The following is a 22968-nucleotide window of genomic DNA, read 5'->3' on the forward strand; positions in this document are numbered from 1 at the left end:
CTCGCTGCTAATTGCCTTTTGGTCGATGACATTTTCCATGAATTGCCACATTCTCCCACATTGTTACAACTTCACGCCGATTATGTTATCCAGCACTTCTGCCTGCTGCCTTTGGGAGGAGCGGCTGAGCGCCGGCTGCGCTGTCCCCGGGAAGATGCGATCCGTTTCCTTTGGGTAGAAATTTGCCGGAGCCGAGGCTTCTCAGGTGCTAGGGGCTCTGGCACGGCCAAGGCTGCTCTTCCCAGCCTAAGACAGGTGGCCAAGGTAGGTGGCATCAAGAGCGCACCGTGCTGGTGTCGGTTTAAGCACTGCTTTGCTGTGCGCTGGTTCTTACAATTTTGCCTAAGAAGCCACGAGAAGGCAGCGTCCAGCGGGTGGCAGGACCAGAGACATTAACCTCTCCTGAGAGGCAGTCATCTGTGCAGAAGGCAGAGCCTTCCTGCCACTGTAAAATGCACTGAAAAAATATGAACAAGGAGACCGGACCACTGAAAATAACGTGGACGGTGAAGAGCGCTATTTATTGGCGTTCGGAGAAAATGCGCTGTTCTGTGCAGCTGTGACCATCCTCACCGAAACACCTTTTAGTGCCATTTTTTATCCTAGTCGCAAACTGCAGTGGCAAGCCAACCCAGAACCCTGGTGCTAGAGAAGGGGGACACTCTGCAGACACTTCTGGCTCACTGAGCCCCTCGGGATGCCCACCCAGCCCGAGCTGCAAGCCCGTCTTTCCACCGAGGCCTGGGGACAGCTCGCGTTTGTCCTCAGTCAGCTGCAGCAAAACCTCTCGGGGCAGCTGAATGTGAGATCACTGCAGACCAAAGCCCGAGTGCTGCGGACACGAGAAGTGGCCGGAGCAGAGCCGTTCAGCACAGCTAATCCACTTAAACCGCCGAGCTCGTCTGCCGATCTGCAGGGGCGAGAGCGCTCTGAGGCGAGGTAGCCGAAGAGGCTTTGGCTTGAGCTGACGCTTCAGTGCAATCAAAACCTGCAGCTCGGGCTGAGGATCTGGTTACACCACGTTGGCCCTGACCCAACTAAACGTGGTTAAAAGTGAGAGGTTAGGTGAGATAAACCCCTCCGTTGGAGCCTTGTCTTAGCTCGGGAGCCGATCAACACGTTCAAACGCTTTTCCAGGCTAACCGCTTTGATCAAAGGTAGGGCTTATTTGGTTTGTGAACTGAGATGAGCTTTGCCAGTAAAAGCCCCCTTTTCAAAAAAAAAAAAAAATCTGGGACAATTACATCCACACAGCTAGCAGGTGAGGTGACTGCTTTGCTCGTGTTGCTGCTCATGAGGGTGCAGATCTTTTTCAGGTAGAAAAACCGTGAGTTCTGACATCGCAAGTGCACTTGGATCCCACCTACGCCATGGCTATTCGTGGCAGTGCAGATGAACAGCTGGTGTTGTAACAGGATCTCTGACTGCATGGTACTCTTGTCCAGCCCGTGACACTGGGGCTTTCACCTCAACGGTGGTTAAAACACTGCATGCCAAAGGGAGCGACCAAGCAGGCTGCTGCGGCCTCGGCTGTGGTGAACCCAGATGTGAGCCGTCAGAGAGTTTTACTGTGGTGTTCACGTGGCTCCCGTATGAAGCCGAGTGACATCCAGGATAAAACCTTTGGTTGTTCAATCTGAGCCATTTTTTGCAGTTACAGGGAAGGGAGAGGGAATACATGCAGTATACATCCGTGGCTAAGTCCCACTCTGTCCTTGCTCCAGGACGAGAAGGCATCCACAGAGACTGAGACATTGAGTGAAGGAGCTCAGAATGTTCCTGCAGACCAAATTCTTCTCTGTAGCTCCTCCCTGCTGGCCACAGGGAGGTGGAAACAGGAGGGCTGCCGCTGCCATCGATGCTGCTGCTCCACAAGGCGATACAGCCTGGGACCACTCTCACGCTCCCCACGTGCAGCTCGTGCCCCTGGGTGCAGGGAGCTGCTCCCTCACTTCCTTCAGCTGCAGAGAGAGGCAGAAGTGAAGGCAGGAGTCTGACTCACTGAAAGTTTCAGGAAGGGCTGAAACCGGTCTGTTGGAATAAGCGGAGGACCAGGAAACGGGAGCACCTGTGTTGCATAGCTTTGGGCAGGTCAATTATCCCTTCTCCAGTGAAATTCCCCTTTGCATAAGGCATGAATAATACTCAGCTTACCTTGCAGGGGTGTTACGGCGTGAGTGTGCTGTTATTTTTTTTTTTACGGTGTTTGTAATATGTAGAAGCCTGAACGAGTGCTAAGTATTATTGCGATTTAATTTTATTGAGGGTTAAATGCTGGTGACGTGCCCAGCCGAGCATTTCGCTGGCAGTGAGCTCGGCAAGTGACCAGCAGCGAGCACATTTGGCAGCAAGCAATGGACAAAAAAGGAGAAGGGGGCGAACTTCTTCCAGTCCTACATTGTTGGTTTTTTCCTCTGTTACCACCGCACCTCTCCCATGAAGCAGATGGAGGTGATCAAAGCATCTAATTGGAACTGTATATTTTAATATGCTTGCATTTTGCCGCATAAAAGGCAAATAAAGGTTAATGGCATGAAAATGCATCCTGTAGGAGGGCGAGGGAGCGGAAGTGCCTCCAAGCGTGCCCCGCACGGTCTGTAAATGATAGCTTTTGAAAGCAGATCCTACCTGAGCAGTCGGCTGGTGCGTTTTTCACTGGGGAGGTAGTGTGCCAAGGGCACTGGTTTGCACGCGGGCCATGCTACTGCCGGTGAGGGTTGTGCACGGCCGAAACGGGACTGAAATCCTGGGGGAAAATCCCTTGGACAAGGCTGGTGCTGAGCGCACACGCTCGTGCCAGGGGAGCTCCTCAGTGTGAGCTGTGAGCCAGTGCCAGGCTCCAACGTGTTTGCATGAGAGCCACAGAGATGGCACCTATGATCTCCCCCCAGATCACTCTAATTTGGGGTGAAACGGGGGCTTTCCAGTGGTGGGGCTACTCTGAGCGCGATCGTACCAGCAGGTTTGGAGTAGCGCCTCGGCGTGCTCGCATGTTTCGTGCCTTTTGTTACTGCCTGCTCGCTCTTGTCCGTTTTTATTAGGTGTGAAATCCAAAGGCTTGTCCTAATTACCACTGGTAGATGATATTCCAACTGAATAACAATCTTTCAATAATCAGGGCTAACTTCTGCCCTTGGATAATTATGTACCAGGCCCACTGAAGCCAGCGTATTCCTGGTAGGGAGGAAGGATTTGGCTCGTGCTTTCTCTGCATGTGTTAATTCGCCGTCATTGATCTGTGATAGTTTCCTGAGGGACGGATCCAAAGGCCAGTGAAGTGGATGAGGGTCTTTTGGGGGTCTTTTTCCAAGCTCCGGGCCAAAACCTGCATTCTGCCCTTGTTTTCAGTGCATTTGAAAACTTCGCCTGGCCCTGGATTTCCTTGAGGTTTTCTTTTGTCCCCAGGTCTGAAAGCTGTGACAGTCACATACCCAAACAGTGACGGCCTCAGCTCCACCACTAACTTCAAGTATAGCTGCATTTCTGAAACTACCAATTGGAGCAAGAAAATAAATGGTAGAGATAAAGCATATGTTGCATACAGTAATAACTTCATTGCTTTATAGTTTTTTATGTTACAGTGTAAAAGTTAGGGGGGCAAGTCTCAAATCCCATGAAATCCATGGCTCAGTGCCAGCGTATCTGAAAGAACCTTACATTTGTCCCTAAATCTTGTAAGTCGTTAACTACAATTTCCTTTCTCACATGACAGTCACCTTTAAGATGATGCTCCTTTTTTGGCATTATTAATTATCGTTATTGTTGTTGCTGTTATTATTCCAGGAGATCTGTATGGGAGGAACGCTGAAATCGGGATTAAAAATAGCATTTTCATGTCCTCCCACTCACTGTACTTTGTGCACAGAATGCCTTTTATAAATGCAGACTTGCTGCTTGGCTAGATAAAAGAAGCTGTCACTTCATTTCCATAACGAAGTCATTCCCAGGAGAATTTCATTGTTTTAGCAATAAAATTTTTCTAAAAGGCCTTTTATTTTGCCTGAGAAAGGTATCAGGAATGAACTTCTGAGCGGTTACTCTACAAAACAATTAGGGGAAGGCAAGACTGTCTTGATTTAATGTAAGGAGATTTGTATGTGCGTGAATTCTTTCGTGTAAAAGGAGAACCAATTCCTAACTGAGAGCCAAGTTAGAAACCCCCCCACCCCCAAAACCTTACACAAAGTCTTTTTTTATTTTTGCCTTACTCGCAGAGATTTCACACGTTTTTATCAGTGCTCTTCAGAACAAATTCGGTCGTATGCTTAACTTCAGCCCTATTTGAAAAGGCACCTAGGTGGCTTTTCTGATTCAGCTGCTTCCCTGAATTAAAGGCAGTCGTGGGTTATCACTGCCAATTATTGCAGTGCGTTAATTTTGTCACCAGGTGTGTTCTCATGAAGCAGCCACGGCTGCGTGCTGCACCCAGGCTGCGAGCTCCTGGCAGCGGGACCTCGCTTTCGCTCCCTGTGGACGCGGTACCCGCTGTGCTGCCACGGCCTCTCCTGAAACATTAATGCTCCAGCGCCCCTGCTGAGGCATTTCTTGTCCTGGTCTCCGCTGTCTCTGTCCCACAGCAGCATAACGTTCCTCTTACCTGAATGCTGAACGTGCTAAAGCATGTCACAAGTAGGGTGTCAAAGAAGCGCTCATAGGCAAGGCAAATACGGCAAGTAGAAGGTCTATGCTTTGGGCTTGGTTCTCTCTTACTACTTTTTTTGGGGGTGATAGCTCTCATTTGTCACACATTTGGTGCCACGTTTGAGTTTTGCTAAGTATGATTAACGTAATTACCGCTGCAGTCACCTCAGACAGCTTACTGCTATAGGTAGATGGATGCGATCAAGAACAAAAGGGATGAGGAGAAAAACGTGTTCTTTGTAGTCAGGAGAGCTTCTGTAGCTTCAGCATCACACTTCAAGTTGCATTGTATTAAAGAAATACAACAATTGCCGAAATTATTATTTATAGGCAGGTTTGTGAATTCAGGATGTGATATTATGACTCACCCGACAGCAAACATGTTTGCACTCCGACTGGGATGACTCACGCTGGCATTTGTCTTAAGTGTGGCAATTGTTTGAGCCCTCTGCTCCGCGCACAATGAATGAAACGGCGGAGGTCCCCTGTTGCAGATTTACTACGTGCAGCTACCCTGGTAAATCGCAGACTCAGCTGTGGAGTATTTCCTGTAAGGCAGACACACACATGCACACACATGCACACACACACACACACACACACCACCCCACCGTAATAGTGCAGATTTAAATATACTAGGTTCATAGAAAGGAAATGCATAATTACGGTGCTGGCTTTTGCACCACATAAAGCAGCCCACATCAAAAGGTGTTTGCCATTAATGTTTCAACAGGTAATCTCTGGATTTATTGCCAAGCGGTGTTCCTGTTACTTAGCGTTCGGTGTTGAAATCACTGAAATCTCTGCTGTAAGCCCGTGTAGTCATCGTAATCCTGAAAAAAAAAAAACCCTAGTCAATAGTGCCTTTGTTTTATAATGCTGTGTTTCACGTTGCATCAGAAGCACAAAAGATGTGGCTGCGCTGGAAATGGGGAGAAGGTTAAGGGTGGGTTCTGGGCTGGCTTCCTAAGGAAGCGAGCCTCACGTGATGGCATTGTTTGTGCGCGCGGCCGTCTGTCCGTGCGGCCCCGGCTCACCACGCGTGCTCTTCTGGCCGCCCTCAGCCAAGCCTGCTACGTGAAGCTGCACCCCCTGAGAGCCCTGAGCAGGTTGGCAGCCAAATAGCTTTGGGAACCTGCTGCTGACCAAAAGCCCTGGCCCCAGCTCAAACCTCGCCCGCACCAAGGCATCGGTAGGGCGGACAACCCCTGGGGCTGGTCCTGCCACCAGAAAAGTCTCTGCCGAGGGTCCAGCCTTTCTGCTGGCGTTCGGTGAGGCTGCTGCCCGCAGAGCTGTCTTCTCAGGTGGTTTATCCTTGACTTGTTGCATATACACAGAACCTCGGCACCCGGTTTTGGCACTGCTGAGCTTCGGGACTCACAGCTTTGGGGCCCCTTCTTCAACTCTGTGTTTGCAGAAGTGCCGTGGCCATCACCTGTGGGCGGACATCTGTATGTTGAACGGAGGCGCAGCCCTTGATCTTGTTGTCATCTGCAAGAAGTTAGCAGTGAGCTCTGGTTCCTCAGATATGGCCGAGGCTCGTTGTCTCTCCTCGTGGCTAAGCTGTGTTTTTTGCATAATAGCTTCCGCAAAAGAAAAATATCTGTGCCGTGGAACAGAAGCATCCAGAGAGGTTACTTTTATTACTTGTATCTGTTGAACATTACTGGCTCTGAGCCTGAATTATTATGGATCATTTGCATTTTTTTTTCCAATTTCTTGCGCTCGGAAGACCTGTAGGACTGACTGTTACAAAGATGCAGGCAATAGAGTTGTTTTCACTTAAAACCTCTGTGTGAGAAAGAGGAAAGTTGGCAGTCTAAGAGAAGTGTAAATCAGTGTTGAAATCTTCCCCCTTCCCCGCTATTCCTGTTTTACTAGCCATGAGAGAGTGGCAAAAAGGGGATGTTGATGTTAATGGGATGATGGCTTTTTACTAAAAATACGTCACTTACATCTGATCGGACGTATTTGTGTGGTATTTTTCGTCTTTGAGTTCTGTACTGTTTTTTCTTAGACAAAACAGCCTAGACATGCTCTTGTTAGTTTTCTTTTCACCTGATGGCATCGTGTGGTGCACCCATGGCCCACCTCTTTGCTTGCTCTTTTACTCCCTTACACTGCGCTCTCTTCATGGGGAAAATCTCGGAGAGCTCAGGGACAAGGCACAGTAAGTGAAGCACAGGGCTAACCGCAGTTTAACCTCAAGTCTTATTGGAAAAACTGGATATTGCTGAAATACAGATAATGAGTATGGTTGTGCTTGCTGTTGTTTGTGCAAAGGTAATGTCTCAGAGGTCCTCGTCAGGTTTGTGTTTGCGGTGTTATTAGGCATCGCGTGAACAGACAGTGCAAGTTGGAGCAGGCTCACCTATCTTTGTATTTAAAACTGCCCCCGTGTTGGTGAACCCTCATCAGTCTTCTGATCACTTGTAGGTCTTACAAAGCCTGTTCCTGGTCTGCTTGCATAATGTGAAGCTAAAGTCAGTGGTGCTTTAGCTGAGCATTAAGTCGGGAAAAATTCCTACAATAGATGAGGTAATGACGAGTAATGCCTTTCTTTAGGCAAGCTCTTGGGGCACTGGTGTCTGTATGACTAACAGTTACGCTACTTGATCAGAATCACCGGTCTCTTCAGTGTTGGCTACCGCACTGGAGGATGTGAGACACAGCCGTACCCCGGCAGCCCCACACCCTGCTCCTCTCTGTCTGCTGTTTGCAGATGGATGCTCCCATCCTGCAGCACTTCATTTCTCCAGTAAGTACTTGCACTGGAAACAGAGTACACACAGAGGAAAGGTGCGTGGGGCTGGAGCAGCCTGTGGATGTGTTCATGGTACATGTTCTGCCCCCCACTACACATTGTGGGGCAGGATGGATTGCTTTGTTGTCTGAGCCCCGTGATCTGAATGCTGCTTTTCTGGTTTAGAACGTGCAGGATATGCAAAGTGCTGACAGCCCGATTTACTATTCCCTTACACCCAGACGGGGTTATTCACCTTGCACAAACTGGGGATACGGCATGGTGAAGTTGGGCATTTCACTGTGGACCACGTGCAAAATCATGGGAAGTGCTAGTTTACATGACAAAGCTGCAGAGAATCGAGCTCCAGATATTCTTGGCTTGAGATGAGGAACAGACATTAATCAGAAGCTTGTGTGATGCCTGACTCTTACGCAGACTAAGCCTCTTTTATGCTAAGGTGATAGTACTTTGCTGTAAGCCTTGAAGGTAGGTATAGTTGTACTTTAAGTCTTTTTTAAACTAGCGGAACAATTAATGTACAGATGACTCAGCCCCTTCAGAAGCAGCCTTTGTACACTATACAAAATGTCAGCAGGTTCTCAGATGGGTAAAGTTTGGCATGACTTATGTAGAGAAGCTTTTATTAACTTGAAATCTGAAATTGGAAGGATAGTTAATTCCTGTATTTGTGGGTTCTTTTTTTTTTTCCCTTTTCCATTAAAATCTTTCCTATGTGTGTAAAATCAGCTAGACCTGTTGAAAATCATTTAGAAGTTGTTTCCTGACATGATAGATGATATGCGCATTGGGTAATTGAAATTGCATACACTCCAGGAAGATAGAGCCTCGCCTTTCCCATTTGTGGTGGGGCAGGATTGAACCTGTCTAAAACTATTTCATGCAGTGGGAGAATAAAGGAGGAAATGAATTACGGTTTTATTTGAGTTGAAGGATTAGTTGTGGGATAATAGCAAACAACGAAACAACTCAGACAGGAACAATGCTGCTGTCTCTTAAACAGTTTTATTAGCTTATGCTGATTTGTGAATTAGGAAAACCAAATTACATGAGGCAAGAGAGCAAGGAATGACAATTAAAAACCTACAGGAAAGGACTGGAAAAACGGTGATGTCTCACTGCCTGCTCTTCAAAGCAAGATGGAGAGCATGACCTTTTCTTGGAATAAATACAGAGTGTTGCACAGAGCTGCTTTTTGAACTTTGGTTTTGCCAATTTGCGATTGCTTGCTTGTACTGTGGTTCTTATTTGTTGATTGCCCTGGGGTCCAATTTTAGTGTCTAAATACTCCCCAAAAGTATTTCCTCGTTCTTGGGTTTGAGGTCTGTTTGTCTCTCAGTTTCACTTCTAATCTGTCAACTCAGTGTCCTTTTCAGTGCTCAAAGGCAGGGCTATGCTGCTACATTTGAATAACCAGAATACTGTGGGACCACGAGATACAGCTTCCTTGTGTAACACTTCCCCTTCAGAGCAGCGCTGTGATCAGTAACCATATACGTGGTATGGTTATGAACCATATGAATATACTTCAACCATAATATATGTAAGGTTCATATATTTGTTAGTGATTTGCTGAACCTTTTGAAACTTTGGTGGAAAAGCATGGTTGAAATTCAGTTTGTCCTGCAAACCAGAACCCCGTTATACATGTGTCCATACCTCCCACACCTTCAGAGGAGTTGCTCTGGACATAGAGCAGGGTGAAAGACAGCAGCACAGGGCCATTTCTTCGGGAGAACAGAGGATGTGAAATATGCCTGATGGTGCCCACTGCCTTCCTTGATGGTCCCTCCAAGCTAGGACTCATTCACATGCTCCACAAAGAGCATGCCTTAGCAGACTGCTGGATACTGCATAGCTAAAAGATTGTCCCAATTCCTGAAGGACTGCTCTGCTCCACAGGAGAGGACTGTGCTTCAAGAGGCAGAGCATCTCCTTGCATGTCCTGAAGTGTGTGCCATGCTGTCTTTAAATCTGAAGCGTAAAAATGGCTGGGAACATCTATAGGCAACTTGCAACTTGCCTCTTGAAGAAACAAGCGCCTAAGGGTAAGGTCAAGTGAGCACGTTGTTGCAGATTAAACTAGCTTATGAATTTACAATACATCATCTGCTCCGTAATAACTGGCTGTGTGCGTGGTGCATGTGTATGTACCCGGTGGTAAATACAAGCTCTCTCAGCCTTCTTCCCCTGAGGTGGGGGTTACCTTGCTTCATGCCATCTTTCCCATGAAATAAGAGTGCACATACAAGGATTTTTGCTGTAGATCACCGATGCACAGCGTGACACGGGTGCTTCTTGTGACATGTTCTTGTGTCCACATGGTGGAAGTGGTCTGCAACACAATCCCAGACTTGTAGCAACATAACTGCGTAGTTAGCATGCAGCGGTATTATTCCATGATCTGAGTCTTGCTGTAGGTGGTGATGGACTTGTACAAATTGAAATCAAAATCCTCATCCAGCCTTCTGAAGTTAGTGGAAAGACATGCAGTGACCGCAGTGAGTTTTTCAGCCCAGTGGTCGGTGTAGCTTACTCTCCAGGGAGACTCAGAGGAATAGATGCAAGCAGGAACTGCAGAATTTGTTATGGGAGACAAGGTATGCCTGGAGTAAAATTCCCTGCCTTTATTAAAAGTAATTGGAAGCCACCTAACTTTTGCAGAAATGCTAAATATTTTCTAGTAGTACTTTGGAGTCCGTTTTCAGGTTCAGCTCAATGTTGAATGACAAGAGATACCTGTTGGGTGAATTTTTGAGGGTGTTAATGAAGATCAAAAATGGATTTTTTAGGAGGTTTTTAGAATGCCAAATTATTGGGGAAAAAACGGAAGAATTGATCTTGAAAATGCTGAAATGTTTCAATTTAATGCTTAGGAACAAAATGTTTAGAGTATTTTGAGTTTTTTGTTGTTTTGTTTTGTTTTTTTTTAATCTTGAGATTCACCTAATTTAAGGAAAAAATAAATAGCTTGAATATAAATTGCTTGGGGTTAAACAAAATGTTGAGGCTTGACTTAAAAGTTGTATTTTACTTCTTTTGGTTGGATTTCTAAAGTTACAAAGCTTATGAGATAATGTCTGACTGCGTGCTTCTCTGTGCACACAGAATAGCAGCAGGGTCCCGTTTACCGGAGAAGTTTGTAGACCTAGGTCCTGGAAATTTAGCCTGGATATCTGAAGGGTCTTAAGGCCGCAGTGTCTGTGTCACTGAGGAGCTGTACTTCCAGCTCAGGGTTTCTTAACCTCTTAACCTTTGAAGGCTTTTGAAACAGGTGTATTGCATTGCTATGATCCGTCAGGGAGAGGGCAGAAACCATCTGATGATTGTAGTCGTCATCATCATCATTACCAGTGTGCGAGGGAGAGTCCCAACCAGCTGGAGGAGATGGCGAACATGGTTCCTCTGCGAGGACCTAGCCCCAGCCTTACACCAAAGCTGGCTGGATCACCTGGGGAAACAGTGGTTTGGGTTTAGGAGGGTTTTGCTGTTGTTTGTTCAACTAAAATGGACCGTCTTAGGGCTGTAACTTCAGTTAGTTTCCCCTGCCTACTGCCATTGCGTTGTCTTCCCCTTACTCTTCACCCATGAACTGCTCTTGTCCGTCTGTCTGACTTGTTTCCTGCCTTCACTTCACATAGGGCGAGATTCATCTGCATTCGTCTGTAGCCATCTAGTCTGAGCTAAGCGTCTAGACTCACTATATGGAGGGAAAGAAACAAACCTTTCTAGAGAGTGATTCATTCTGTCCTGAAGTAGATGCTTCAGATAGGTCAAATTTAATTATTTTCTAGGTTGCCTAGTTTTCTCCACTGAATGTAAAGAGAGCTGGGACTGTCTCAGGTGTAGACCTTCGTTTTGCACATGCTTTCAGTTAGGGAACATGGATTCCACCTGGAATGACATATGAAATGTATGAGGAGACTTGTGTCAAGGAAATAGGAAGAGCTTGTGGCAGGACATGACACTAAGAATTTGGGAAGTGCAGGTAGCCCATGGGAACCTGACTGAAGGAAAGAAATGTTCAGTTTGGGCCCTATGGAAATACACACTCTATTTTAAGTCTTCAGTGTGGGGTTCAAGTGAAAATGTAGCAAAACAGTTTTCTCAGACCCTTTTAAAAAGACTGAGGATAGCCTGGTATCTTGTATGCAACATATCAAAAAATAAAATAGAATTATGAGCTGGCTCATGAAGAAAAGCTGTCAAATAAGTATGGAAGAACCACACAATCTTAAAAATCTCGGATGTGAAACATACTAAATACTGAACAGTAGCAATTCTGCATGTACACAGTTTGGGTTTCAGTACTCCTCTGTTGCAATATTACAGTTAACTGCAGAAATGGTTAGGTGTTCGTGTCCCCTGAGAGGAGCTCACTGAGAACAAAAATCTTCCTGTATGGATCTCTTTGCGCATCCTGAGCTTTACTTGCAGACACTATCCAAAACAACCCAGAGTAGTTTTTTCTTCCCCTTTTTATGGCAACAGAATTATCCAAGAACTGCTTTAATTATGTTTCAGCAACTCCAAGCTGGGTTTTTAATTGTTGGTAATAAGAAGTGCAGAGTAAATGACTCCTCCTGTTCTAGATCAGCATTTGACATGCACGCTACACAGGAATCTCCATCCTGGGAGCCCATTAAAAATGCATTTGCTTCAAGGAAATGTATGAATCAGTTGTTCATTTGCTAAAGAGCTCTATGGATTTTCCTCCTTTTATTCCTTGCTTTTCCTTTCTTAGTTTGTTTTGCTTATCTTTTACAGCTCTATCTCACCTTATTTGAAAGAGGAAAGCCAGTGAAGCCCTGTGAGCAATCCAGCAACTTCTGAAAAATCTTCATGCTACAGGATAATCCAGAATTCCCTGAAGAAGAACATAGTGAATGTTGTGAGTTTATGTCACCAAATGTATATTTGCAATTGTGTCTTCTCTGTGGGGGTATCTGCGTTGTAGCTTTTGTTCCAGTCCCTGTGATGTATTGAGCATCTTTTTGCTGTGCTGGAACCAAAGAGTAGCTGTGTTTGGGTTAGGCTGCAAAGCCAGACTTTTAATTTCTCTCCCTCTCACTCCTTTTTTGTTGTTAGTGGGTTTTTTTTAATGATTTCAAGGGCAGAATGGTGATATCTGAGGAAAGATGCTGTGTTTCTTCTCCTCGGACCATTACAGTTATTTAATGTATTACTATTGTTTTTTAGCTAAATATATTATCTGTCTTTGAAGGTCCTGTGATGGCGTAGCCTAACAAAAATGAAAAATATTGTGGATAACAGTTCAGCAATATGCAGTTCAGATTCAGGAGTTTTATACATGCTCATACATTGATTAAAATCATTTGGCTACTTCCAAATTAGAGGAATGCAAATGCGGTTATTTGCATCTGGTATTCCAAATTCCTATTCCTTTGATCAGTTTGTTTTATTTTTATGGTCATTGTTTTTCTTACGAAGCTCAGTGCATTTCTGGGTTGAAATGGGCAGATGTACAGATCAGATGTAAGCATCCTTAAAAACAGAGGAAAACAAGAATTCTCTGCCTGCCAGGTCTGAGAATAATCCTTCTTTTGGTCATAAAAAAGCAAATTCAAGATTAGGTAAGTTGGTAGTTGAAGTATTAAGTTTATATTGGTATTAAGTTTGGTAATTATGCCCAAAGCATGCACTAGTCAGGATGTCAGCAGTGGTAAGGCAGGTGCAGATTCTTCCAGTTTGAGTAAATTAGTTGTTGCATTTACCATAAATTTAGTAAATATAAGTATTTTTGCTGACTCCTGGGCATGCCTTCTAGCTCCCTGGAAGTTGGACACCCTCCTTTGCTCTGCTTTTCCCTTTGGGTTGCAGGCTTTGGGAAGCAGACTAAGACAGAACTTAAGTGATGCTGGTTTCCGAAAGGCTGCTTGCAAAATAAATGCTGCAAAAGACACAGAAAAATCTCTCCCCTTTCCTGCATGCCATGATCTACCACGAAATAGTTAACAAAGCTGACATTGGGAATCGTTAGTAACTAGTAGCTCTAAGTTGCCAAGTTAATAACTCATTAAGATGAATAAGGGGCCTCTGAGACCTGGAGCTTCTCACTGTCTGTGTATCCAAGCAGACGTGGCCGTATCAGCTTATTCCCACACTTTGAAAGCCTTCTTTGAAACCACAAGGGCTTACTTTGCACGCTGACTTCCTAGGGCAGAGGAGGGCAGCCTTAACTAATAATAATAATAATAAAAAAAAACTGTCCTAGCATGCAAAGCTGTGGGGATAGCAGGAGATGTTTGTTTAAGATGTTGCAATCACCTCCACTGATTGCAACAGCAGCACCACCTCATGCCGAGGAGAGTGCTCTCCGGGTCCCGTACTGTATGCGGTGTTCAAGATGGGCCAGATAAACTGCACGGGGGAGGGAGGGAGGTGATCATCGGCCGTTGCAGGGGATGGAGTATCTGTGCAAGATGCCGTCAGTGTGATTATTGCGTTCTGCCCTGTCCTGAACGGTTTAAAAGGAGCCCACTTCAGGCGCAGCACGGCGGCCTGCTATTGAGGTGACAAACCCCCAAATTACACTCCCGAGGCCTGGGCTTGCAAGGAGGGAGTAGCACTCTTCTCACCAGGTACAGATGGGAAGAAAGCACTCTCAGAAACGGCTCTCCCCCTGGCATCAAGGACACGGTTCTTGAGGAGGGGTCATTCATAGGCGATGGAGAGCTCTTCGGAAGTTCCTTGAGAGTTACTCGCTTCAGCGTGGAGGACAGTGCTGTAGCAAGGAGGCGGCCGGCCAGGCTCCTCCTCTCCCCTCCCCTCTTTCCTTTACCCTCTCCGGGAGACAGGAATACCAGAAGCGAGGAGGGGTGGTATTTCTGCCCTTTCTGCTGAAAGGAAATACCAGCGCACAATGATTTTACTGAAAAAATCCCGTTCTCTTTTCCCTGGGTGTTTGCAGGGTGTTGTCGCGCTGAGATGTACGGGAAGCACAGACCTTTCACACGGCGGGCACTAGCTGTGCTCGTCCCTTCCGCCTCCTCGTTCTGCCACCGAGGCAAATTTCAGAGCAGGGGGGGTGGGCAGTAAATTGGGACCAGCATCTTGTATCCACCTAGAAACTGCCTGTTTACTAAACAGCACAAATTTCTTGCTTCCTCTCTCCTGCTCTCCTCATTTGGATGAAGCGCATTTCTGGAATAGCAGAGCTTGTACAAATCAAGTCCATATTTTGCTTTTACAGAGAGAAAGGGAGATGTCAGGAGGATTTGTTAAGGAGGACTGTTATTTCACTTAGTGAGGGGTCAAAACGAAGAGAGGTGAGGCTGCTGTGCTCTTGCAGAAGGGTACCTTGTGAATGCCAGCATACAATTTGGTATTGTCTGGTGGGATTTAGGTATCCTGAGGTTTTTTCCATCCTGAAAACATATGCCGCAGCTTTTTTGGAGTGCTAGCCACACAAGCACAAACACATTCTGACAGGAGCAATGAATAAACTCTTCGTGTTCCTCACTCGCTGGCATTTCTTCACTTTTTTTTTTTTTTTGCACTTGTGCTAAAACCTCTGGCACAGTTTGTGGGAAACGGAAAATAAATCTCTAACTCCAGCATGTGTCAATAACTGAAACGTCTTCAGTTGATCTCATATCTATAGCTGTTATTTTGGGCAAACTGCAGATGGCAGGATAGTAAACATCCCTGTTCCTCGCTCTGACAGCCTTTCAGCGCGTGACTTCGGTGGGAAGCAGCCTGCGTAAGGGCTGGGTACAGTCCCAGAGAGCATCTCGGGGGCTGAGTTTAGCCCCGGCCCATTTCTCAGCTGCCTCCTCCTCTCTCCACTCCTCGCCCTGCTTGCTCCCCTCGCCCTGGTCCCATCTCATTGACGCTCCTCCTCCGGCAGCCCTCGCTGCGGGCTGTTTTTCCTGGCGCCCCGACCGCTGGAGCTGATGTCAGTGCCGCTTCCTGAGCTGCCCGGCGAGGGGCAAGCAGCCCGGGCGCACCCTTTCCCTCGAGCATCACCTTCTTCGCCTGCTCAGGCCCCCGGCACGGCCGCCTCTCGCCGGGGAAACCTAAAGACGTGGTTAAAATTGTGCAGCGAGCGGCCATCTCCCGCATCCTGAGCCTCGACGCCAGGGTTGTGCCACGGTTGGAAGTGATACGCGGTGTCTGCTCGCACCGTGGCGGGCCGCACACACCTTGGGAAAGCGATGGGAAGTTTTGACACTTGCAGCCTCACTGTTTCTGAATGTGTTGGCTTTTGGGTTGCTTCTGCATCCATGTGCTGGACTGCTGCACGGTTTTCTACGGAAATGACCAGGCTGCCGTCAAAAGAGCGAGCTGCGTGCGTCTGTTCTCCCAAACAACTGCCCAATACGTGCCACTTCGTATTTATAGGAGAGGGAAAAGAGGAAGAATCACTGTCATTTGAGAAATGTCTCTCAGAAACAGCGGTAATTTATTCCCAGGCATTATTCTTCATTAAGAGCTACAGACAGCTGCAGCTTCCCTTTAAATAGAAATTGCACTCTGTAGGCATGCTATACATAAGGCCTCAGGTTTCTGACATTTCTCTGCCAACAATCAGAACTATTTCTCACCAAATACATGTTTATTCAGAAAGTCTTATTTCCTGGCTTTTATTTCATATCACATGCTTCCGACGGACGGACCAGAATGGCTCAAGGCTGACATTTGGGAGAGGAAGTTGAAATAGTTCGGGTCTCTTGCAGTGCTGAAAAAAGAAAAAAAAAAAAAGAAAACAACTCCAACCATACCTCGAGGCCTTAGGTTTGGCAGCTTATTGTAACTGATGAATAGTGGGTGAAAATGGATGTTGCAGAAACGCAGCAGAGCTCCTGCGCCTGGGCAGAAGCAAAATGGGCTGTGGGAGGTGTTGCTGCACGCCAGGTTGGCTCGCTGTCTCCAAAGCCACTACTCTGAGCATGCATGGTGTGAGCCCGTCCTGCTGGCACAGCGACTGAGCTGCCTCTGGTGGGACATCTCCCCTGGGGGCAGCGTGTGGGCACCCCTGCACCTGATGTTTAAGGTCAAATGCCTTTTTGTTCACGTGCATACAGCTTCTCCAGATTGCTTCTTTCTTCCCGGCATTCCTGCTGGCTCCTCCTGAGCTGCCTTTTCCAACCTGGATCGCTGAACTTCCCCTTCCTTTGTCTCCGTCGCTTATCTGCGGGATCCATACTTCGATCTGGAGTGCCAGCCCCTACCGCTTCAGTACTGTGCTGTTGCCGCAGCCCTGTTGGTTGCCTTTTGTAACCTGTGGGTATCCCATTCCTGTCAAACACGAGGTGTCCTCCCCCTGCCCTTCTTCCCCCAGCTCTCCCCGCACCCCAGGCACCTCCGCATTTATTGCTTGCAGTATGCAATCCATGTATTAAAATAATTATTGGTTAGGTCATTCGTTACTCTCTTGCTTTCTTCTCGGCCGATAGAGCTTCCAGAGAACTGAGAAGTTGTAATTTCTCCAGGGCTAAAATCCAAGTCTTTGATAGGCAGGCATGATGCCTGGGGCCACTACATGTTGCTACCGGTTGTCAGCTCTGTAAAACTTACCCTGCAGAGCAAAGAAATCTGGGCACAAAGATTGTTCTCTTCTCTTACTGTGGCAAGCTGCAGTTTCCCAGCCTGTTCCGCCTTCCCTTCATTGTCTTCCAAGCAAATGGCTGTAAGATTATGACTCCCATGTTTGGACTGAGAACAGCTTTTGCCTGAGCAAACAGATTTCTCTTTGGCAGGCTCTTTAACTGCTGCCCCAGCTTTTCGCTGTCAGCTTTGTTTCGTGATTTGCCGTTAGGGAAGTCCAGGCAGTGCTCGTGCGTTGGAGCGAGGAAGCCGAGGAAGGAAGGCAGGTGAACGCTTCTGTTAATGATTGCAGAGCCAGGGTGGCTGCGCTGTGCTCCGCGAGAAAAAAGCATCTCTTGTAGTTCGACAGCGTGGCTTATGGCTGTTCTTATTTTTAATTTGGTGAGAGCGGCTGGAGAGGCTTCAGGTCCTTGCTGGCAGCACTGCTTGGTCCAAGAGGCTTCGGCGTAAACCAAGAAGTATTGGGAGTGAATGGGGATGATAGCATGGCATAGAGCTGCTCGGGGATTTGCAGGTGGTGTCTGGGGTGCAGCTGACAAAAACACAGGTGTCCCGTGGCTGCCAGAATTTTTCTTTTACTGCTCTTCTGCTTCACTGCTGCTTTTTTCTTTTTTTTTGTGCTGCTGTGTTAGTGAGCTGTTTTTCTGCGCCCACAATGACCCCAGCGGTATCTAGTAGCCTGCTGATGCTCCTCTCAGTGCTAATAACGTTGGTGGCAGCAGCAGGAAGAGAACATAAATTAAGCTCTTCTAGAAGGGAGGGTTTTGTGGTGTTTTTTGTTTGTTTTTTTTTTTGAATTTGCTGTTTGGAGTGCCTGTTTAAAAGGAAAGGCTGCTGTAAACTGGTAGGTTAATTTAAAGGGATCACGAGCCCCCCATCCCATAGCAGAACACTATCCTGCACAACTTGCTCATTCGTATTTATTCCAGGTTTGTTTGCAGCCTGCCAGGCACCTTGACCCTGGATGCTTATGTTGGGAAGGAATATTAGATACTCTTAGAGAAACTGGCAACGTTGATGCTATCTGTGTTCCTTTTCAGTGAGCTTTGTGTTTCTGGTTGTTAATCAGCATTGGCGCTTCCAGCCACAGGCACTGATCAATGTTTCAGAGGCACCTGATGGCACAAAGGTCAAGAGGAAGATAAAGAAGCAGGTTGCCAGGGTTGCTCTGAGCTTCTTTCCCTGTTGAGGTGTCAGAACTAGGGACAGGCTAATGAAACCTGGGGCGCTGTAGTCTTTTTTTTTTTATTTCTAGTGGATTTTCCTGTCAGCTCTTTAAATAATAAAGAAACCCTCCCTGCTATGGCAAATCAAGTTTAGCGTGCTCAGTAGCGATAGGAGAAATCTGTTTGGGGATTGAAGGTTGTGTTAGATGAGGAGAGGAAGGTTGTTTGTGGCTTTCTGGGGCTGGTAACCTTCAGTCAGACTTGGGGTGGTGGTTTACAAATTCTCTTTGTCTCACTTTCAACTTCTGGAGTGCACTAAGTCCTGCTAAAGCATTACAAAAGCTCTGACAGCTGAAAGAAGCTGAGCAAAATGGGGTTTGGCTTCCCTGACGAGTGGACGCTTGTCCAGAGCTACGGAGATTCCTTGCAGAGGAGAGACCAGCATAATGGAGGCAGCGGGCAAACTGGGCTTTAAGCCTTCATCTGCCAGGAGCTCGTCTCTCTAGCAGATCAAACCTCTCTTCTCAGCAGCCTCACTTAGCATTGCTGATGCTCATAGTTTAAAAAAAAGAGACTCCAGGTAACACGGACCTCCAGTGCAGTAAAAGGCAGTTTGACACTGGGTAGAGCAACAGGAAGAGCACTGAGGAGCTAACACTTCTCAGGTGTGCAGCTCACGTGTTTTGGGTCTATTTTGGATTTTTCGAAATGAGTGTTGGTTGTTTTCTTGTAAAAGCATGCACTGCAAGTGACTTTGTTAAAGTCAGCTTTCTGTGAGGAAAAAAAAAAGGCAAAATGATATCCCTTTGTCACTCAGTCTGTGCCACGTACCACTGCTGTTTGAGGCGGGAGAGGTCCTCCGAACCTACTGCTGAGTTCAGACATACCCGTTAGATCCACAGTGGGAATCACCAGGCTGCTTTTTACTTCTGCTAGATCCATTAACACGTTAGTATAACTGTCTTTATTCAACCCGAGGGATAGCCTGCAGAGTGATCGAGGAGATAAAAGTACAAGCTTTTCCTTCTTGTTATCATTGACCAGTCAAACCAGTTCAACTGGAGGGATTTGGCTTAGTGAGCAGCCCTACTGCTCCTGATGACATTTGGAGAAAGGGTGAATGAGCTGCAGAGCTTCATGTGTCTTCATTACAGGGCGAAGCCTCTTCTTAAATTAAATGAAGCAGGCAGTCTTCATTAGCTCCAGGTTTTGTTGTTGTTATTATTATTCTAATGTAATTATCACTTTTCTTCAGTCAGCCTTATGCTTTCCTACTTACAAATAAACTCCTTCCATCTGGAGAGTATTTTGAGACGGGAAAGGCACAGTGAAGTAGTGAAAGGATTGTGTAGCAGCATGTTCCTACCCTCTAAGTACATATAATGCCATAGAATTAAATTTAAAAAAAATACATGAGACACGGAATAGGATCCCCCTCTCTCAAAAAAGACTATGCCAAGGAAGACTGTCGAGTTACCTACGTAAGCACGTGCAACGCAGAAGCATCACACATTGAGCTGCAAGACTCCTGCAGATCTTTGCTTCAAAAAAAAAAAAAAAAAGGCCTGAAGGACTGAGGAATTGCCCCACGCTGCTCTCAGCTGGCAAGGCATGCTGCTTCGACAGCGCCTAGTTCTTGGCCACAGTGAAATAGCTGCTGACTGCAGGGAGCACGAAAGGCCCAGTCACAACGGGTACATCGAGTTATGCATCATGAGCCCTGTGCAGAGATTCCCAAGCTGACAAGGTGCTTTGCTCAGGCTAATTAGTGCTGCTTCTCCCCTTACATCTTCCCTGATTATGCTAATTAGACGGAGCAGGGTGCTGCCTGACACTGGTTTTCTGCTGGTGAGAGTCAGAGGAGTGTGTCTGCACAGCCCTGCCCTGCAACGTCTCCCTGAAAATGTCTGAACCCACTCAGCACGAGCCCACGAGTCTGGTACCATGAGGTGTATCCCAGAGCTTCATTATACGAGCTCTCAAGGATCACTCAGCCTTGGGTGACTCGCTGGGGATTGCAGTGAATGCACTTGGCTTCAGGGAAGATTCTGAGCTGCTTGTAGCCTCCGTGCTCCCAAAACAACACGTGCTGCTCAGTGTCATCAGCTCCTGCTCATCTTGCTGCGAGTGAACAACTTGCCTGGCTCTGGAGGTGGTGGTCTCGAGCTCCACGGGAGACGAAAGGCTGCTGAGGGGACAGAAGTACCCAGGTAGACAATCAGAAATGGTGGAATTGAGGAATAACAGTGCAAAGAACTCAGACCTTCTGCTTTTCATCCTATTTACATGTGCGAGAGTGGCAGAAGAATGGGTTGGCAGGTTAAATTAGATTGTGAAACCTCGCTAATTAGCTGTGCATTCCCCACTCCACCTCTCCCTTCTTTGTCCTTCCCAAGTGGAATTCCTGCAGAATGAAGTGAGTGCAGGGAGAGGTAGCTTTCACAATGTGGTTTTTTAACGTTCAATTCCAATGGTAGCTATTACAATATAGGTAGGTTTGCAGTCAAATTTTGTTTTAAAGGCATGGAGTGGCCTTACAGAAGCCAGGTTTTAGAAGTTAATGCTGGAACATTTTTGAGCTCTTTTGAAAGAAACCAAACCAGACCAATAAAAAACTTAAAAACAAACAAACACAAACAGAATGACAAGAAATAAAACTAGTTTTGCTCATTGTATTAAAAATGGCATTTACAGTCCTGACTGCTCTTCCTCTGACTAGCACCTTCCTGAGAAATGCAGGGATGAATGGGTATGTATACACACATGCACACATGCGTGTCTATGTATATATTGACCTTAGCGAGCCCGAGAATGTAAAACCAAGTGCAAAAACGTATGCCGGTTTTGGCAAGTTGTTTGTTGTAGTTGCACAGTTTCACAATTTTCTTCACTTAAAAGTGCATTAATGTTCTGTGTATGAAGGCTGACGTGTGATAGTTAGAGCCCTTGTCATAAGATGGATGTCCATGTTTCATTCCATATTGCGAAATGGTAGTCCTCAAAATATCACGTCAAGCCACCAGCATGAATAAATAGCTGTGCTGCATTATTTTTGGGACTAGCAGTTTCCAAGACAGTCAGTACGATCACAGCCATTAAGTGAGTAGAAAGTGTTTTGAAAGAGTGGAAGGAGCTTTGTTGACTGAAATGGCTGGGTCAGAACAGAAAAGGAAGGGTTTGCTGTTTTAAAACATAGCAGACATTTTAGACATTCTTATCGAGATGCTTCAGTCACACAGTTGTGTGAAAGGCTGATAAAGTAGCGTGCGATAGCAGCCCTCATAACTTAAAGTGCCCGAACTTGGCACGCTCAGTAGTAATGTAAAATAGTAATAAATATAAAGCTCCTGTGCTGGAATTCCCGGGTCTGGTTATTAGCAGCTCCCTATGTAAACACTGGCTCGGTGCATCTAATGCTGGGAGGACGTGTTTTGTTCTCTCGAGGGGAGGGCTGCTGGCTCTGCACCCCCAGCGCGTGAATAAGACGGGCTAGCTTCAGACAGCTCTACTGCTTGGTCTCTAGAGGAAGCCTCCTTAGTATAAACCACGCACCAAAATAATAATATGTGGATAATTTTTCACTGTAATGCAAATATTTCACAGATTTTACATGTTGAATATCTGTTACTTGTTCCACTCGAGCTGCCTAACAGCAGCCTGGACGGAGCACCTTAACAGGAACATTCGGTCAGAACTGCAGGTTTAGCGTTGCTCTGCGGTCAGGTTGGGACTGGCAGCTTCCAGTTCACTCCCAGATCTCCCATCGCTCCCGGGTGCGCCCACTAAGTGCTCAAGGATGGTCTGAAAGGAGCGGGAAGAGCTCTGATAACTTTAACAGCTGCATTGGGATTGGAAGCGGAGAGTTGCAGATGAAAGTTCACCGGGCTGCTGGTGGAAGAGGAAGAATCCCAGCGTTTGTTTGCAACCCCTGGCCCCGGTGGGGCGTACAATAGCTGATTTTTTTGGTTACAAACTTGAGCCCTGAGCCTTCTTGTTGACCTGTGCATGCTCGTAAAGCTTCCTGGCATGCCTGGGCTGGAGCCTCGAAGCAACGGAGAGCGGTGTTTATCCGTGGTCAGAGAGGGAAACCACCATACCAACACAAAGCCTGTTGTCTGATGAGGCCAGTGCTAAAGGTAACGTGTAAAGCAGTGGCTATTATTCCTTCAGGAAAGTGAATGTAAGCAGGGTAGATGCTCCTTAATTACATTATGGTTGTTATTTTAAGGCTTATGGCATGAAACATTTAAGGCTCAGTGAAGGTATTTCTCTTTAAACGTTCCTTCAGGACTTCAAAATGTTGCAAACAAAGCTATCTGATAGTAGCTGCGCAAAGCTGGTATCAGTGTAGCTGAAACTGAAATTGCACTCTCATGAGTTCAGTCACAGTGCCTGTATCTTATTGGAAAACCCAAGTGCTTGGGTATAGAAAAGATTGGTCGTGGTTAAAGCATCTCTTCTTGCTTCTGTGTTTTTTTTGTCTTTCTGTTTTTGCTTTGGTAAATCTGGTGTGGGGGACGAGGAGTTGTGGATGATGATTGTTTGTCTGTAAACTGTCCTACTGGAACGGAGACTGTAGGAGGCTTTCTCGTAAATCTTAATCAGACTAGTGCCTTATCTGAACAGTATTTGACCCTTGAAGATGCTACAGGTGGCTTTCATCCAGCCTACCTAAGCCCACTGTGTGATCATGCTTGCAACAAAGTGAGAGGCGCACTCACTTGAGGGAGCATCCTCATGTATCAAACCACCGTGCTCTTGAAAGGCCTTCCTCTCTGATAACATGCTTTCACTTGATGTATTTTATAGCAGTTCAAAGGAGTACCA

The 22968-nt window shown here is 46.5% G+C and overlaps 1 protein-coding gene across 18 annotated transcripts in view; it reads left to right on the plus strand.

Annotated features, from left to right (window-relative positions):
• ATXN1 (ataxin 1) overlaps positions 1-22968 on the plus strand; it is a 219417-nt gene that overhangs the window by 116814 nt on the left and 79635 nt on the right. For 17 of the 18 annotated variants that reach the window (XM_083826834.1, XM_083826846.1, XM_083826835.1 and 14 more), the window contains one exon: positions 12173-12296. The gene's annotated coding sequence lies outside the window, so the exon portion shown is untranslated. Of the gene's footprint in view, positions 1-9307; positions 9454-12172; positions 12297-22968 lie in introns of those variants that run through there. The other variant, XM_083826838.1, reaches the window with a different exon arrangement.

This window comes from Anser anser (genome assembly GCF_964211835.1).
Source record: "Anser anser genome assembly, chromosome: 2".
Classification (NCBI taxonomy): domain Eukaryota; kingdom Metazoa; phylum Chordata; class Aves; order Anseriformes; family Anatidae; genus Anser; species Anser anser.